General features: G+C 44.0%; 1 protein-coding gene across 3 annotated transcripts in view; it reads right to left on the bottom strand.

Annotated features, from left to right (window-relative positions):
• EXTL3 (exostosin like glycosyltransferase 3) overlaps window positions 1–19870 on the bottom strand; it is a 225383-nt gene that overhangs the window by 163898 nt on the left and 41615 nt on the right. Inside the window, exon 1 of one of the 3 annotated variants that reach the window (XM_043542079.1) lies at window positions 12119–12229. The exons of the other annotated variants lie outside the window; for them this stretch is intronic. The gene's annotated coding sequence lies outside the window, so the exon portion shown is untranslated. Of the gene's footprint in view, window positions 1–12118; window positions 12230–19870 lie in introns of those variants that run through there. 3 annotated transcript variants of the gene reach the window in all.

Genomic DNA, 19870 nt, shown 5'->3' with positions numbered 1-19870 from the left:
CATCCTTTCCAGACTGCTTTACCCCTTTCAGGAGTCTGATTTGTCTTGAGGGCCCCAAGTTTCAGCTCACTTAAAAACTACTTGCTTACAAAAATCAGACATAAAAATACAAAAGCTTCACAGCACCTTATTACTGAAAAATTGCTTCCTCTCTCATTTTTACCATATAATTATAAAATAATCAATTGAAATATAAATATTATACTTACATTTCAGTGTATGCTATATATAAAGCAGTATAAACAAGTCATTGTCTGTATGAAATTTTAGTTTGCACTGACTTCGCTAGTGCTTTTTATGTAGAGATTGTTGTAAAACTAGGGAAATAACTAGATGAGTTGATGTACCCCTGGAAAACCTCTGTGTACCCCCAGGGGTACACGTACCCCTGGTTGAGAACTACTGGTCTATCTACATCGGGGTATCAATGTCATTCATCACCATAGCATCTGAGCTCCTTCCATGTAAAACCACTAACAGCAGCAGCCTTGTGGACTTCATGGAGTCTCTTTTTGGGTGAGAACTCTGCTTAACGTAAGGTTCTTTTGTTTTTTTTTTATTAATTTCAGTAGGGGCTAAGGGGGTAGTATGAGTGCCATTCTTATGGTAGAAAGACTTTCGGGGGGCGGGGAGGGGAAGAGGACCTATTCAGGACCAAGTTGAGAATGGGAATCAAGTGTGGGACTAGTGGCAGATCTCAAAACATGCCCCCATGTTCCATCTTAGTGGTTTAGTCAGCAGTGCGCACACATACATGAAGCTATGATTAAAACAAAGGCCTAAAATCCTTCTGACAACATGCCACTAGCATTAGTTTATGAATAAGTCTTCAAGGGGGCTCATTCTAACCACCAGAAGAAACCAGACACCAAAACCACCATTCCCAAGAACGGGGATATAATAAGAAGGATGCAGCTAATTAACTGTATAGCTGCAAACACTCATTACATGGGTTTCAGAGTAGCAGCCGTGTTAGTCTGTATCCACAAAAAGAACAGGAGTACTTGAGGCACCTTAGAGACTAACAAATTTATTTGAGCATAAGCTTTTGTGGGCTACAGCCCACTTCATCGGATGCATAGAATGGAACATCTCATAAGAAGACAGATAGAGAGATAGATAGACAATCATGAAAAGGTGGGAGTTGCCATACAAACAAGTTCTTAATACTTCGTATAGTCTGAAAGAACATATTCAGGAATATTCATAGAGCAGAATCTTGCTAATTAGTACTAATGAATGGGAGGCCCCTTTGCAAATGGCTGGATTTTGTGAATTAGCCAGCTAGTGAACCAGCAAAATTAGAAAAGCAAAGACAATGCATCAAAAAGTGCACTTGGCTCACTTATTTTGACAACTGCAGATTAATTATTTAGAGACCGTACTTTACAAATACATTCTGAAGTATCACAATAAATAAAGCTACTTTGTCATGCAAGAACCTCACTTGATCTGATTAGCAGGTAGTTAAAATAAAAAACAAATCCTTCTTCATTCCATCAGAAACTTGTCATGCTGATGGGCGTTTCTGAAAACACAGTCAACTCCTCTGTTTTTACAATTGTTTTGACATGCTTGATGCGAAAGCCATTACTCGGGCGCCTATCAGTTTATGTACTGAAATGCAGGCTTTTGATCTTTGAGCCTAACTTGGAATTGTTAAGAGGTCCTGTCCTTCCCCACCTTTTATCATCTCTGGTATTTTAGTGGACTTCAATGACAAGGCTGTTTCCTACTACAGTAGGACTCAGAGTTATGAACACCAGAGTTACAAACTGGCCAGTCAACCATACACCTCATTTGGAACCAGAAGTATGCAATCAGGCAGCAGCACAGAACAAATAAAAGAAAAAAAAGAAAAAAAAAGCAAATACAATATAGTGCTGTGTTAAACAAACTACTAAAAAAATTAAGGGAAAGCAGCATTTTTCTTCTGCATAGTAAAGTTTCAAAGCTGTGTATGTCAAGGTTCAGTTGTAAACTTTTGAAAGAAAAACACTAATGTTTTGTTCAGAGTTACACACGTTTCACAGTTACAAACAACCTCCCTTCCCAAAGCGTTCGTAACAAATGCGTGAAAATGGACCACATGGTTTATTATCACCACCACCACCACCAAAGGTGAAAATCATTCCAAAAAAAATAAAAACAAAAAAAACCCTATTAATGTTCTGGGTAAATATTAGGGTTTATTTTGGTGGAAAGAAAGACAGGGAAAAAGGTATTCAGTAGATTGTTTTGAATTCTGTTCATCAATGTGGTTTGCTGCAGAACTAAAACAAAACTCAACACACAATGCCACCTCTGAATTTAAGAAAACAATATATCTCAAGTCCCCAAATAAAACTTTTCATTTGAACAGTTTGCTGTTGCAGACTTAGAACTATTAGTCTATAAATATTTAAATTTAATAAATTGGCCACACCATTTACAGTGCATAAACTCAACGTCATCCTTTTCTCCTGTTTGTTTTTAAACTTGTGAATACTTCTTTGTGTTCTGAAATGTATTTGGATACAGATTTTTGTTTCCTTCCCATTATAGTGTCAAATCTTTAAAGCATTATCTGCTAACAGCTTGAAATGTGTACATGGTGGACGTGAGATTCATCAATACATTCAGATGCACGCGCACTTCAGAGCTTGCATGCGTGCCTGTTTATTGTTTGTCTCTTCTAGACTAATACATAGCCTTACTTCAACAGGCAGCTTTGCATATACACACACGCATAGACTAATGTATTATCATAATACATCTATCTCATGCAATGTATTGTATTTTCCTAATAAAACAAATTATTTTTATATATTTGAACAATACAAAACTAATGTGAAAATCAGAAAAAAAGAAATAATACTTTTTGTAAAACCCAGGAAGGAATAATACTTTTTGTAAAACCCAGGAATTTTTTGGTTAAAAAAAAACAAAAAAAAACACGGTTTAAACTGATAACGATGGGGCTTAACTAGAGGAAGGGACCAGGTTCTTATATTGTGAACAGCGTGGCCAACTTTCATGAGTCTCGTGATAACTATTGCTTTCCTTAAAGCCACAGCTCCCGGAGTCAAGTGGATGTGTGATGATTAAGGCTATGTTTAGGTCATGGAGGCCATGGAAGTCAGGAATCCCTGACTTCCAGAGACCTCTGTGAGGTTCTCTGCTTCAGCCCCAGGGGGTCACAGCGACAGGCGACAGCGGGCCCTCTGCAAGGTTCCAATAACAGGTGACAGACTCCTGAGGGGACCCTCTTCAGGATTCCTGCGACAGGCGACAGCCTCGCCAGGAGGGGACACCTCGGGCAAGTGGCTGGGGGTGTCCTGTTTGCTCTTTGAGAAATATTATCACTGTGAAGCTTCTAGACGCCGTGGGCAGAGAGGGGCCCCCCTGAAGCTTCCAGCTGCTGCGGACAGAGGGGGGACCCCACAGCTCCCAGCCACCACAGTGGTGGGGAAAACCATGGAGCTGCAGCAGCAAAAGTCACAGACAGGTCACAGGCTTCCGAGAACTTTTGTTTGTTGCCCGTGACCTGTCTGTGACTTTTACTAAAAATAACCATGAAAAACCTTAGCCTTAGTGATGATTTCAGCCTTCATTCTTAAAGAAAAAGTAAGTTTCTAGCCCTTGTGGCTATGGAGAAAGTTTTAAAATGTGACCCCAGTGCACCCTAAAGGCTCAAAAAGCAGAAGGCAAATATAAAGAACGCCAGATCTATTATTTTTACATAAAGTCATGATTTTAAAGCCAAATGACATAATTTTTGGTGAGCCTGACTCAGGATTTTTTAACATTTGGGGCTGGCAAAACTGAACCCATCATTGTCATGCCCAGCCACTCACTAGGCATTGCTCTCTCCCCACCATCACCTCGGTCCTTGAAATGACAGTGACCACATCTTAAAAGAGCTAGTTCAAGTGACAATGTATATTTTCAGGCTTGCCCAGAGTAGAAATTATTATTTTAAATGGCAGGTCTGTTATGCGACAGCAACAAAGAACAAAACCAAAGAAGCAAGTGGCAGGTGTTGACACTTGCACTGTCCAAAACAAGTGCACACTCCAGGAGTAAACACATCTCTCCTAGCCATTAACAAACGTTTCTGTGCTGAGCGTGGGTGCCAGAGACAGGCAAGAGTATTTTGGACAGCCAAAATCTCAGTGCTTACTATATGAAAACAGAAGATATCATTCTGCATATTCAGGGCCAGGCTGGAAATAAACACCACTATTGTTCCTGTGCAAGGATGGGTAGTGAGTTATAGAATAAGAACAGGCATCAAAAGAGATTTTCAGAACAGCTCAGCACCCAACAGCTTCCATTTAGATATTTAAAACAGGCGCTAAGATCTCATAAGTCAATGGGAGCTCCAGCTGCTCAAAACTCTGAAAAAGCAGGCCACGCTATACTCGCTTCCCATTGACTTTGGAAGTCAGACCAGATCACCACAGTGGTCTCTTTTTGCCTTAGAAACGACGAATAAAAGGAACGAAGCTCTGGGGGGGGGGGGATAGCTCAGGGGTTTGAGCACTGGCCTGCTAAACCCAGGGTTGAGAGTTCAATCCTTGAGGGAGCCATTTAGGGATCTGGGGCAAAAATTGGGGATTGGTCCTGCTCTGAGCAGAGGGTTGGACTAGATGACCTCCTGAGGTCCCTTCCAACCCTGATATTCTATGATTCTATGATTTCTTCTGAGAACCAAGCCCACAGTAAACGTAGGGATTTCAGGAAAGATGAGGACAAATTGGAGAAAGTCCAGAGAAGAGCAACAAAAATGATTAAAGATCTAGAAAACATGACCTATGAGGGAAGATTGAAAAAACTGGGTTTGTTTAGTCTGGAGAAGACTGAGAGGGGACATGACAACAGTTTTCAAGTACATAAAGGGTTGTTACAAGGAGGAGAGAGAAAAATTGTCCTATCCTCAGAGGGTAAGAAGAACAAGCAGCAATGGGCTTAAACTGTAGCAAGAGTGGTTTAGGTTGGACATTAGGAAAAAACTTCCTAACTGTCAGAGTGGTTAAGTACTGGAATAAATTGCCTAGGGAGGTTGTGGAATCTCCATCATTGGGGATTTTTAAGAGCAGGATGGACAAACATCTCTCAGGGATGGTCTAGATAATACTTAGTCCTGCCTTGGTGCAGGGGACTGGACTAGATGACCCATCAAGGTCTCTTCCAGTTCTATGATTCTATGATATAAAACAGTATGTGCCACATCAGATCAGAGCTGGCCCAGCAAACCCAATGGCCTCCCCTGGCAGTAACTGATACCTGATGCTTCCCAGGAAGAGGAATTCCCCCAAAACGCACCCAGCTTACTGCACAATGCTGGGGTGAAGGAGGATCCCTTCCTGACCTCTGCAGTGACCAGCTTACATCCTGCACAGCATGATTACTATTAAATATTTACAGCGCAGTAGCATGCTCTATGAATTATTGTGGGGAAGTTCTCTGGCCTATGTTACACAGCAGGTCAGACTAGGTCCCATCTGGCCTTAGAATGTGTGAAAGCATCTAGAGGGCAAGTGTGAACCTGGACCCCACTGTAATGGGTGCTGTAGAGAGTTCCTGCTCCAAAGGTTTTACAGACCTTACTGATTGCCCTTACCTCCGTGACCCTAATTACAAGAGTCGGTCATAAAGAGAAAAGGAGTGTTGAAGGAATTCCTTCCTTCCTAACCTTAACAAGACCCATCCTACGCAGACAGTAGTTTGAGGAGTGCATCTGGGCCACTGACTCTGGTCATCTTTCAAACTGCAGCTCTGTAGCTGAACTGCTTTTGGAGGTGAGAATAGGCCTAGGAGACATACTTGCCCATCAGAGCTACTCCTAAGAACAAAGGATTGCAGATATTAGTTATAATAGTTAATTTCTCCTCTGTGTATGTATTTTGACAGCTCAGATTCACCATTGTATTTCTTTCTCTGGGGAGGCCCATGGTTTCTCTGGGGCATAGCATTAGTCCTTCCTGACCCTCCCTCATCTTTTTAATCGCCACCCACAAAGGCCTCAATTCACAGCAAGGGGGGGAAGATTAGACTTTGCTTCCTTCCAAACCCTCAAATGCTGATCTGCATGACTGCCAGGAGAGGCTCACCATAGAGAGGCACAAGGTTTCCCCATCCCCAAACTCCCCAGAAGATGACTGCACTGCCCCTGCAGTGATGCCAGACCCAGCCTAACACAAGATTCCCCAGTTGTCCTTTCCATGCTATTTTCACAGGGCTCGATCATGATCCCAGTGAGGTCATGAGCGAAAGATCCACAGAGGCGTCACTGGGAGCAGGATTGGGCTCTGAGCCTGCTGTGCTTCCTGCTGATAAAGGAAGCCAGAACCAAACAAGATAATTCCTTACTGACAAATACAAGCACTTAAACAACAAAGCAAAAATAACCTCACAACAACGCTTAAACTGCTGGAAAGTTTCCTCTGCAAAGGCTCTCATTTGTGGCTCATGCTGGGATATTTTTAAAAGCACAGAACCAGATTTTTAAGGCATCACATGAGAAAATACAAAGCATTTATTGAGAAATAATAGCTTAAACAATGGCCACAATTTCCCCAGGGTCTGAACACCGCAGCTGACAATAAGCCGTATTTCTGCACAAAACCCCCTTCACAGGCTTGGGGGATTTGCTTTGTTGGAGTTGGATTCAAGTTGGAGAGTTAAAACAAAAGGCTCTTTGGGTTTTCAATGCCATTTCCTCCAACCATGCACATGTGACCAGAGACTCAAGAATCAGAAACAGGGGATAGACCTATTATGTTCCTCCCTCTGCTAGTACAGGCTTGTCTCCCATAGCACCTGCCTATAGTGCTTTGCTCATTCTAGCAGGACACTATCAGAGATGGGTTCACAGCTGAAAATGTAACAGTAAATTTGTACCCAGTATATACTGCAGTTGCAAAAGAAGAAATTCAGCATCCTTTATGGATATTTTGTACCACATTTATCACTATATACAACCCCTTCCCCAAAGCAGCCAGCATCAGCTGGAGCAGGGAAACAGTCCCCCAAAACCCTAGACTTAGGGACCCAGTTGTGGCACCAGGCCAGAGGCATAGCTTTCCCTCTCCCTCACATGGGGAGGAGCAGCGGCGAGCCTTTGTGGCCTCCCATCGTCACTCCAGTTGGCAGCTTGGGCTCTGGATACACCCCAATCCATATCTGATGCATCGTCACTGGCGGCTGATCCCACTTCATCCAACCACTCCTCTAACGCTGCAACCCTCCAGCTCTGACTCTCCCTGCCCACTATGCTTCCCACCACTTTAGCTCTCTTCCTCGGTCCTCCTCTACTCACTTAACCCTGAGCATCCCCTTTCCAAACATCCCCTTCCCCTTCAAAATCAAGTAACACACAAACATATAAACAATCATGGAAGACACTACACTGCCATGCACATTATCTGTAGGTCACGGAATCATAGAAATGTAAGCTGGAAGGAACCTCGAGAGGTCAGAAAGTCCAGCCCCCTGCCTGAGGCAGGGCTAAGTAAACCTAGACCATCCTTGACAGGGCTGGTCCAACCTGTTCTTAAACACCTCCAACGATGGGGATTCCACAACTTCCCTTGGAAGTCTGTTCCAGAGCTTAACTGCCTTCAGAGTTAGAAAGTGTTTCCTCATATCTAACCTAAATCTTACTTGCTGCAGATTAAGCCTATTACTTTGTATCCTACCTTCAGTGGACATGGAGAAGAGTTGATCACAGTCCTCTCTATAACAGCCTTTAACATGCTTGGAGACACATCAGATCCCCCTTTAGTCTTCTTATTTTCAAGACTAAAGATGTCTAGGGTTTTTTCTTAAAAACCTTTCCTCATAGGTTTACAAAACCTGACCTTTTATCATCTGCTCTCCTCTGGACTCTCTCCAATTGATCCACAATTTTCCTAAAATGTGGTGCCCCAAATTGGACCCAATACTCCAGCTGAGGCCTCACCACTACCGAACAGAGTGGGACAATTACCTCCCGTGTCTTATATACGATACTCCTGTCAATACACCCCAGAAGGATATTAGCCTTTTTCGCAACTGCATCACATTGTTGACTCATATTCAATTTGTGATCTACTATAATCCCCAGATCCTTTTCAGCAGTATAACCCCATAGCCAGTGTGTTAGCAGAGCATCCAATTGAAGGACTTTGGCACTAAAAACCCCTCTCTCCAGAAGGCAGTTCAGGTCTTGTCTTCCTCAATTCTGAATATTAATTCATCCAGGAGCTTAAGTTATTTGTTCATATTTTGGTAGCATCTAGAACCTCAACCCCAGTTAGATTTAGAGCCCCGTTGTACTGGGCACAATGCAAATGCACAAGTAAAAGATGACTCCTGCCCCACAGAGTTTATAACTTTATTAAGACAAGACGCAATGAGTGGGTTTTATAAAAAAACAAAAGGGACACTAGAGGTAGGCCAAAGGAAGTGGTAACAAGAAAATGCATCTTCATTGACCAGATCCATGCACAGCTAGATGGTTTCAAATTTATTTGTAACTTATTAGGGGGAAGAAAACCCCAACACATCAGAGTCCTGACCAGCCACCTATCTAGCTGTTATAGATGACAGTTGTCTGGAGGCATCATCCAGGAAATTGATTTTGAATAAAGATTTGAAGGAACAGGGGTTAGGACATGCAATTAAGGCACTGGTCTAGGACTCCGGAAATTTAAGTTTAATTCCTGGCTCCACAACAGACTTTCTGTGGGTCCCTGAGCAAGTTCCTTAGTCCCTTTGGATCCCAATTCCTCATCTGTGAAAAGAGGACAATACTACTTTCCTTTCTCTTTCCCTATGATTGTCTATTTTGAGTGTAAGTTCTTTGAAGCAGGGCCAACTGTTACTATGCGCATCTACAGCATCCAGCAAAATGGAATCCTGAGCTCATCTGAGAACTCTAGATGCTACCAAAATACAAATAATAATCAGCTTGCTTTTTAAAATGTTTGTGCATGCTTAGAGCACAGCCAGCCACATATTCTGCATCTGTAATTTTGAAATTAAGGATGCCAGACATATTGGGGTACTACCCCCTACACAGGCCATATAGAACAGGGGCGGGCAAACTTTTTGGCCTGAGGGCCGCATCAGATTTCTGAAATTGTCTGGAGGGCCGGTTAGGAGAGGCTATGCCTCCCCAAACAGCCAGGCATGGCCCAGCCCCCGCCCCCTATCTGACCCCCACCCTGCTTTTCGCCCCGACAGCACCCCCCCCCCCAGGACTCCTACCCCATCCAACCCCCTCATTCCCTGACGGACACCTGCCCCATCCACGCCCCCTGCTCTCTGTCCCTTGACCGCCCCCGAACCCAGCCACCCCATCCAACCCCCCCATCCTTCCTGACTGCCCCCCTGGGACCCCTACCCCATCTACCCCCCCACACTCCCTGTCCCTTGACCACCCCTGGAACCCCCGCCCCTGACTTCCCCCCTCCTTCCTGACTGCCCCCCCGGGACCCCTGCTCCCATTCAACCCCCCTGTTTCCTGCCCTCTGACCGCCCTGACCCCTATCCACACCCCCGTCCCCTGACCACCACCCCGAACTCCCCTGCCCTGTATCCAAACCCCCCCCCCCCACCTCCTGCCCCCTTACCGTGCTGCCTGGCGTACCGGTGGCTGGTGGCGCGACTGCACCAGGACAGGCAGACACGCTGCGCAGCACAGAGCACCGGGTCAGGCCGGGCTCTGCGGCTGTGCTGCCCCAGGAGCTCGCTGCTCTGCCGCCCAGAGCATTGCGCCGGCGACGCAGAGAGCTGAGGCTGCGGGAGAGGGAGGACAGCAGGGGAGGTGCCAGGGGCGAGCCTCCCAGGCCAGGAGCTCAGTGGCCAGGAAGAATGGTCCTGCGGGCCGGATGTGGCCCGCGGGCCGTTGTTTGCCCACCTCTGATATAGAACTTATTTTTTTGCAGCAATCCAAGATCACATTCTAATCAAGCAAAATTCACTGGGACAATTTCCAAGCCTCATAATCACAAGGTTTGTTACAATATCTGGAACTACACGGAGCCTAATCAAGCCAAAGGCAAGCTGGTCAAACAGCTGCCATACTGCCTGAAGTGCTATCAAAGTACTGAACACACACCTGGGAGGGATCTTACTCTTGTCAAAAAAGTTGGACACTCATTTCCGATCAGTAAAATCCGGAAGAGGCAAGCAAAAAATTCACAGCAAACCCAACAGAACAGAGGGAACACATGTCGCTCAAATCAACATTCCTCGTGTCAGAGGGCTTGCTGCAAATCACAAGTGTACGTATTAGCAGCAGCTGCTCTGCGGACAGACAACACAATCCCCCTTTTAATAAAGGATCAGAGGCAGCCTGTAGTCAATGCTCTAACAACAATCAATGAACTGTGGTCAGAGGGGCTTTAATGGAGCTGGGAAGGTAAACAGTGAAACTTTTAAAGGCAGCCTTAACATGGCAACCAACAGCTTATAAATATGAACTGTAGTCACAAGAATAGAGTACAAAATGCTTCCCTGCACTCAATCATGACTGCTGTTTAAAGTGGAGTGTTATAGGAAGGAATCAGGTATCATTTGGCTAAACAACTAAGCCCTGCACAGATACGAAAGCTATCAGTAACAGGTCAGTTACATATCTTACCGTGTTCAAGGCCTCAGCAGGAAACACACCCCTCCCAAACACACTTACACACAGTCATGCACCTGTTCAACTGAAAATGGTTTGGAGGTCAATCCTAAACCCGACTCCACTAGCTGTATGATGATTCATATTGCAATTCACTGGGATGCAAATCGCAATCCACCTCACTGCTGAGAAGTCTTTTCCTAGAAAACATTCCAAATCATCTTCTACAGCAAGCAATCCCTCCTGCATGTACAGAATCAAGGATGTACCTTAGGCTTTAATAGTAAATCTAGGTTAGAGTAATCCTAAAGAGGAGAAATAAAATTGTGTAGATTTGGTTTAAGTATTCTGCAGGATTCGGAAAACAAGCAAAGAGAGAGAGTACTGGGGTATTTTAAGCTATCACAGACACAGACTACACACATGTGGTTTTGGAACATTTGCAAACAAAAATTGCAGACATTAAATATGGATGGAATAATGGCTATTTTATCCAACTCCTAGCTAACCAAGGACTGCCTCCTGACAGCGTACACCAGGCACTGTTTCTCCCTGTTTTTTATTTTTAAAAAACCCACTCCTCCCCAACAGTATCCCGATATTTGTGAAACCTTTAGAAAAATACATGCTTGCACTATACTAACATTCAACACCATCAATGACCTTTACCATAGGACTACGTTACATTTTTATCATATAATGAATATACTAGCTTCCGTCCACTCTCTGAGCTATCAGTCAGCTAAGAACTGATCAATCAGGGACATCTGTACACACACAGTGCCTCCAAGAAGCTGAAAGCTACAAATGAAGACCCTAAAGCATGCATACAAATGCAGCAAGTATAACAGATCTGGGAAGAAGACAAAAAATGCCTCGATGATGTACTGAAAAACACAGAATCATTTATGTAAGCCTCCACTGCCTATACCAGGGGTGGTCAAACCACAGCTTGCGAGCCACATGGGGCTCTTTACAGTTAAAGTGTGGCTTGCACACCCTCCCCCCCACATTCTCTACCTATCAGACTGGTGGGGTGGGAGAGCTCAGGGCTTCTGCTCTATGGCAGGGTGGTGGGGCTAGGGGCTTGTCTTCTGCTCAGTGGGGAGGTGGATCTCGGGGCTTCAGCCCCATGGGGCATGCCTGCCAGGGCTCGGGGCTTAAGCAGGAGCAGGGCTGAAGCCCTGAGCTCTGGCAGGTGCCTCCCAAGGGCTGAAGCCCCAAGCCCCGGCAGGCATGCCCCGGCTCTCAAACTTCTGAAGATTGTTGTATGCGGCTCAGAGAGTTGGTAAATTTGGCCACCCCGATCTATACAATACCAATACATGCAGTAGCTCAAATACAATTGGTCATGAAGTTGCATCGCTTTTCCTCTTCTCAATTTTACTGCGGAGTCGCTATGGAATGAGGCAACCCCTACAGAAAACATGCTGTATTTCAAAGGAAAAACTAGAATGTAATATTCAAAAATAAACCTCCAAAAAGTTACAAGTTCTAGGCCCAGCCCTGTCACTGACTCACCTCTGACATCTTGGGAAAGTCACTTCACCTCCCTGTGCCTCCGTTTCTTCATCTGTTCAATAGGGGCAGTACCTCCCAATCTCACAGGAGCGTTCTGAAGATTAGAGTTTGCAAAGGGTGATGACGATGAAAGAGTACTTACTATCCCAGGGATGCTGTGCAAAAGTTATCCCCTGCCAAAAATAATTAAAAAACACCACCAAGTAGTTCTAGATCAGGGGTGGCCAACCTATGGCTCCAGAGCCATGTGCAACTCTTCAGAAGTTAATATGCGGCTCCTTTCATAGGTGCCGACTCCGGGGGTGGAGCTACAGGTGCCACCTTTCCAATGTGCCTGGGGGTGCTCATGGCTCAACCCCTGGCTCTGCCCTAAGCCCCAGCCCCACTCCACTCCTTCCCCCAAGGCCCTGGCCCCTTACCCTGAGTCTGCGGCGCCCTTGCTCCTCCTCCTTCCCCCCCACCCCTCAAGCCTCCTGCACACCACAAAACAGCTGATCGTGGCGGGCGGGCGGCGGAGGGATGGAGGGTTAGGTGCTGATCGGCAGTGTTGCTGGCGGGTGGGAGACACTCGGGGGGGGGGGGAGCTGAAGGGGTGCTGCTGATGTATTACTGTGGCTCTTTGGCAAAGAATTTACCAATGTTCAGGCTCCTTCTCAGGCTCAGGTTGGCCACCCCTTTTCTAGATTCTTCTCTTCCATTTTTGCCCCAATGGGTATATGGAGCTAGGAAACATAATGGAGCCAACAGGTTCCAATGGGACATTCGTTTGCCCTATCAGTACATGCCAGCAACTTGGAATAGTCAGACTGCTTCCTTTTTGGATAACCATTTTACAACAGGACTAAAAAGGATGATCTTGTGCTTAAAGCAACAGACGGACTCAGGAGATCTGGGTTTAATTTGTGGTTCTTCAGCAGACTTCCTGCATGATAAATTCCTCAGGCAAGTCATTTTGCTCTCCGTGTGCCTCAGTTCCCCATCTGTAAAACAGGAATAATGCCTCCCTTCTCTCACCCTTTGTCGATCTTGCCTATTCAGATACAGACAATCCCTGTACTACGGAGTTTAAAACGTGCATGGGTACTGCATCTAGCAGTAAGGGGCCTCAAACAGGTTTGAGGCCTCAGGGTGCTACCATAAGACAAACGGGTGGGAAGGAGGAATCTCTGGTGCTTGCCTTATGTTACAGTCTGAAATATTTAATTATAAAGATTGTAGCTACATTCCTAGTAAGAGAATTGTAAAAAAAAAAAAAAAAAGTCCCAATTTCTCTTTTCAATTTAGTCCCAAGATTCCACATTATAAAGGTATTTGGGGTTTTCACCATAAAATATTGTATTTACAAACGCTCTCCCCCACCCCCGCATCTTTCCACACAAGCCTTTACATCTAGTGCCCCTATATTGTGTTCCCAAGTTCTTTCTTCCTCTCCTCACCAGAAGTTAAGGCGATGTCCTAATTTCACCTGCCTCCCAATTGGGATTAGACTGCCAATGTCATTACACGATAAAATTATGGAATGACAGCACATTCCATTGACTATTTAAATTAATATCTGGAAAATATTTAATCTTTACTACATACTAGAATTTATTTCAGCCTTGTGGATTACACCAGGGAAGTAAGTTTACCAGAGGGTGTTTGATTTAGAAAACTCTGGGAGACAGCTGGGTACAGTGTGTTGGGTTTTTTGCACAAACTCTGGCTGCCTTATAATCAGGGATTTTTCCTTCACTGGACACCATCTGTCACCAAATGAGGTCTGGATATAGCCTTAGACAGAGGGGCACACGGGAAAGATCTACCGATGTCGTTAGCTCGATCTCCAGACTTGTCGAGCTTCAGGATCATCTTCTAGCGTTCCTGTGAGCATTGCAGCCAGCAATGTGAGACTACTAATGCTCAAGGTCCAACCCCATAGCTGATTCTGAGTTGCAGGACTACTAAAGAAAATGAAGCAAAAGGGCTGTATCTGCACTACCCTTGTGTTTCTCAGCATGTCCCATCGTCTCTAGCTGAGGTGCAGCTCCACCCATGCAAGCAATGGTAGGAGCTCCAGCTACCATCCTTTAACCACTCCGTTCAGATCAGATCTGGACAACAAAGGGATCAGAACAAAACTAAGTGCCATTTTCTAACATTTCCATTGCCACACTGGAGCAAGCAAAAAGTTGGGATATTTTGAGAAACAAAAGCCGAGCACAGACACAACCAAAGAGGATAAAGTTGAAAACAGCAGACAGTGACGGATAAAGATGTCAGATTAGTCTTAACTACATCATAAATGGAGAGTGACCCATTACTCTAACCTATTTTTCATCGTTGTCTGGACACTGACCCACTCAATCAAACTTCTGAAGTGGTCCTTGAAAGCAGTGGCAACCCTGACCATCCCCCACTCCCCTCCTCCTTTTTGCCATAAATACCCTCAGAGGACAGCTTTTCAGGCCCCATTGTGCATTTTTTTTTAACAGCGTCTTCAATCCAGTTGTTTAAAACAAAGGCACCCTCAGAGGAGATAGATGCTGAGAGACAGTTATATCATAGCTGTGAAGCCAGAGCTCCCAAAGTGATTGTTTTCAAGAGCAGCATCTCCACACTGAATGCAGTGTCATCTCAACGGTCTCTTTAACGTTTTCTGCCAACACAATCAAAAGGAATAAGAGCCATGTGAATCACAGCACAGTGCCAAGTTAGTTAATATCATCACAAATATACAAAGAAATGGGTTATCCCAAATTGTGGATCAGCTCTCACAAGGGGACACTCAAAGTTAGGCCAAATTAAAATTAAAAAAAAAGGTTTAAAGTAAAACCAGTTCCCTTAACTGCAATTTTGGTTTTTCATAATAACGATCTGCTGTTCTCCCCAATTACTGTTGGGTATCCTGTCTGGTCTCAATGATCAGAGGCAGCTACTAAGGTTTCTGAATACCACCCACTCCCTCCCCAGTGCATTGCCAGTTCTCACACACACATACTGCCTGATGGCACTGCCTACATGAGCGACAGGAAATATCACCAAAACCAAAAATTAACGGCTGAGTAACAGGTCAGTGAAATACACATACATGCAGGCCCAAAAGCAAAAAACGTGAACTCAAATCTCTCTCTTCCAAACACAACCCTGTTAAATATATTTGTGTTGGCAGATATAAAATATTAGCAGAGGGTGGGGCTGCCCAGAGCACTGAAATCCCTACTATGAAAAACCAAAATGATAAGGAAAGAAACTAATTTTATTTTTTGCAGACACAGGGATCTGCTACTCTGGCCAGTTACTGCTAGGAAGTATCAAGTGGGGAACAAACATCCTCCCAACGAAGGAAGGAAATGAGACAGAGTAGGAGAGTTGTGAATAAAGTAAAAACACACACCCAGGTGAAAGTCAACTGTAAGATTTAATTTTTCTTTTTTGCTGTTAAACAATAGAATACCATTTATTTTAAATATTTTTGGATGTTTACTACATTTTCAAATATATTAATTTCAATTACAATACAGAATACAAAGTGTACAGTACTCACTTTATATTTTTTATTACAAATATTTGCACGGTAAAAAACAAAAAAAATGTTTTTCAAATTCACCTCATACAAGTACTGTAGTGCAATCACTTTACCATGAAAGTTAAACATACAAATATAGAATTATGTACAAAAAAACTGCATTCAAAAATAAAACAATGTAAAAAACTTTAGAGCCTTCAAGTCCACTCAGTCCTACTTCTTGGTCAGCCAATCACTCAGTCAAACAAGGTTGGTTACAATTTGCAGGAGATAATGCTGCCTAATTCTTGTTTACAATGTCACCTGAAAGCGAGAACAGGCGTTCACAGGGCACTACTGTAACGCCAGCTACAAGTTATTTATGTGCCAGATGAGCTAAAGATCCCTATGTCCCTTCATGCTTCAACCACCATTCCAGAGGACGTGTGTCCACGCTGATGATGGGTTCTGCTTGATAACGACCCAAAGCAGAGCAGACTGATGCATGTTCATGTTCATCATCCGAGTCAGATGCCACCAGCAGAAGGTGGATTTTCTTTTTTGTTGGTGGTTCGGGGTCTGTAGTTTCCACATCAGAATGTTGCTCTTTTAAGACTTCTAAAAGCATGCTCCACACCGCGTCCCTCTCAGATTTTGGACAGCACTTCAGATTCTTAAACCTTGGGTAGAGTGCTGTAGCTATTTTTAGAAATCTCACATCAGTACCTTCTTTACATTTTGTCAAATCTGCTGTGAAAGTGTTCTTAAAATGAACAACATGTGCTGGGTCATCATCCGAGACTGTTATAACATGAAATATATGGCAGAATGTCGGAAAAACAGAGCAGGAGACATACAATTCTCCTCCCAAGTAACACAGTCACAAATTTAATTGATACATTATTTTTCTAATGAGCTTCATCAGCATGGAAGCAAGTCCTCTGGAATGGTGGCCGAAGCATGAAGGGGCATAAGAATGTTTAGCATATTTGCCATTTAAATACCTTCCAACACCAGTTACAAAAGTGCCATGCGAACGCCTGTTCTCACTTTCAGGTGACATTGTAATAAGAAGCAGGCAGTAGTGTCTCCCATCAATGTAAACAAACTTGTTTGTCTTAGCGATTGGCAGAATAAGAAGTAGGAATGAGTGGACTTGTAGGCTGTAAAGTTTTACACTGTTTTGTTTTTGACTGCAGTTATGTAAGCAAAACAAATCTGCATTTGTAAATTACACTTTCACAATAAAGAGATTGCACTACAGTACTTTATGAGGTGAACTGAAAAGTAGTATTTCCTTTATCATTTTTACAGTGCAAATATTTGTAATCAAAAATAATAATATAAAGTGAGCATTGTGCACTTTGCATACTGTGTTATAATTGAAATCAATATTGAAAATGTAGAAAGACAGCCAAAAATATTTAATAAATTTCAATTGGTATTCATTTGTTATAAGTGCGATTAATCGGGATTAATTTTTTAATAATGATTAATTTTTTTGAGTTAATCATGAGTTACCTGCGATGACAGCCCTAAAAAAAAAAAAAATTAGACGTTTCACTGAATGTAACTGGGAGCAAAATATGTACTGAGATTTGTACTAACTACATAAAAGAACCCCCCCAGTCCCCAGGCTGTGGGGCCCCTTGACACACTCTTAGAAAGATCACTCATCCCAACAGACTCAACAGAATGAGGAAGTGAAGTCTTTGTAGGAGCACCATGAGCACCAAGACTTCCAAGCTGCTTAGTGAATTTAAGTGGTGGAAGTTTTTCTGGAGTTCAGCCAGAAATCCAGCATCTCAGTGGTAGATGGATCTCTTAAAGTACAGCTATTCACGTTGTAGGTGGTGAGTTTCTAGTTGAGAGAGAGGACCCTTGGTGAAGGAGTACTAAGATAACTGGGATTACTCATGGACTAAACTGCAACATCTATTTTGACTGGGGGATCCAGAGTCTCTGCAGCCAGTGGAGAGTCTTCAGAAAGACTGATGGTTGGTCCCCGCTGAATTTTCTGCCCACTTTTCTTATCAAAGTGAATGAAGTAAAGGTGGATTCCTGAAAGATCATCCAGGGTAACAAGAAGGCAGCCACTTTCCACACTTGTGGATTCACAAAGAATTATTTGGGGGAAGTTCTCTAGCTTATGTTATACAGGAAGTCAGACTAGATGATAACAGTGGCCCCAGAATCTGCAAGTCTAAACCAGTGCCGAGAGCAAAAACCTGAGTCTGTCCTATTAGGCCTGGTTGTGAATGTTAACTTAGGGAAGGAGCCATCTGAAACATGATCCTCAAACAGCAGTTCTCAAACTTTAGCAACCCAAGGACCCCCATTTTGATTTAAATTTTTTGCGGATCCCCTCCCCTGCCCCAGGCCCCACCCTTCCTCTTCCCATCCCTGCCTTTCATCTTCCCTGCCTCTTTCCGCGCCTCCCCCAAGCACACCTCCTCCCTCTCCTTCCTGCATTCTGGGGAACAGCTGTTCCAAGGTATGCAGGAGGCACTGGGAGGGAGGGGAAGGAGTTGATCAGCGGGGCCCCCCGGACACTATTCCACTCCCTCCCCCCAGCGTGCCCCGTCCCTGCTCCTCCCCCTGCCTCCCAGCACCTCCTGGCATGCAGGAGGTGCTGGTAGGGAGGGGGAGGAGTTGATCAGCAGGGCCCAGGGCCCCTGGAGTATCCTTGCAGACCAGAAACACTACTCTAAAAGATTTTCTGAGTTCCCATTCTGCTACTGGCACTTGGCCAGTTAGTCTTCCCTTGAAGAGGTGCAGTTCTGACTGTGCTGCCTTATTCTCTAGACATGACCAAATCCTCCGTCTTCAGAGCTCCTGCTTTCATTCTGCACTGGCGGTTCAAGAAAGCAGCCATGGCACTTTTGTTGCTTTCTATGGTGGCATTCCAATGGATCTGCAGGAAGAGGCTGTGTTTCTGACAATCCGCAGCCCCCAGAAAGTTGATGCATGTGATGGGAGCAACGATGTGAGAGCCCCCACTTGGACACTCAGGTAATCTGATGAGTCCCGGGGTACTGTGAACATTTCTGACCCTTTTGTTTGTCTGAGAAGTTGTCCTGGAAGGCCTAAATAATGACTGGCTCCAGAAATAGCAGGCAGGCAGACTGGCTGGCAAAGACTGCTAAAGCCCAGTCATCCTACTTGGAAAATTCCCCAGATGCTGACAAGAGGGGGAGGGGTTACTAGGTCAGTGCTGCATGTGGGACTTGGGAACAGGAATAAGCAGCCCTCTAAAGTGCTCCTACAAGCAACAGCCAATGAGGAAGCACTTGGAGAGAGACTGTGGTTGCTAAATAAAAGCTCCAATTCCACTCAAAAAAGCCTGGTGCAAAAAGAGAAAAATCAGTAAGCCAAATTTTGGAGAGAGAGGAGAGGGAAAAGAATACACAACGGCCTGTAAGAAGCAGTTTTCAGAGATGGCAAAGGAGAAACCACTTTACTGCAGCAAAAGCGTGGCGTTCACACTGGCAGTGCAACTAGTGAGCTCACTGCAAGCATATCTGACACAGAAACAGACTAAGACAGCAGCAGCAGAGACAAATGCAATTTTGTTATAATGTGCTGAGCGTGTTTAACCTCCCTCCTGCACATCACCCCAACCTGGCTGTAACCCTGTGTACTGCACAGTCACCAAGGAATGGGATTTCGCTAGGCTTTGCTTAACCCTTAGAAGATGGCCACTAAGCATGCTCAGAAATGGTTTTTCAGCTTAACTCTTTGATTTGTAAGTAATTTGCCAAGCCAAGCCAAGGTCTAACTTCTCAGTAAGGGCTATTCACATACATAATATTTTTAAGTGGGGACATGGGGAAAGGTATTTTTGAGTGATTAAAAAAATATACAAGATGAGAATTTTCCCTCAAACTTTCTGAAAATTCCCCTCCGAAATGAGACCAAGAAAAGTTTCAGCCCCCAGAAGAGAATGTTCTGGAGAGTTAGGAGTCTATCAAAGTCCCAATTTAAATGTAACTATAACTTTGCTAACAGAAGAGCTATAATACAATACATATTGTTAGCAAAGGAACAGTCCACATGTGCTTTTTTTTTTTTTTTAAATGCTTCAATTCTATTCTTTGTGAAGAATATTAGGAGCTGAACTCTGGAAGGAAAGCCAAGCAAAGAATGGTAAGTAAACAGACTTCCACTTCAAGATTGCAATGACTCACTGCAAACAACGAATAGAAAGCAAAATCTGAAAGTAAAAATAATACACCTTGATTTTTTTTTTTTAATGTTAGTTGTAA

This window comes from Chelonia mydas, chromosome 3 (genome assembly GCF_015237465.2).
Source record: "Chelonia mydas isolate rCheMyd1 chromosome 3, rCheMyd1.pri.v2, whole genome shotgun sequence".
NCBI lineage: Eukaryota > Metazoa > Chordata > Testudines > Cheloniidae > Chelonia > Chelonia mydas.
The sequence above is the reverse complement of the archived record's forward strand: the minus strand, read 5'-3'. Positions and strand labels throughout refer to the sequence as shown.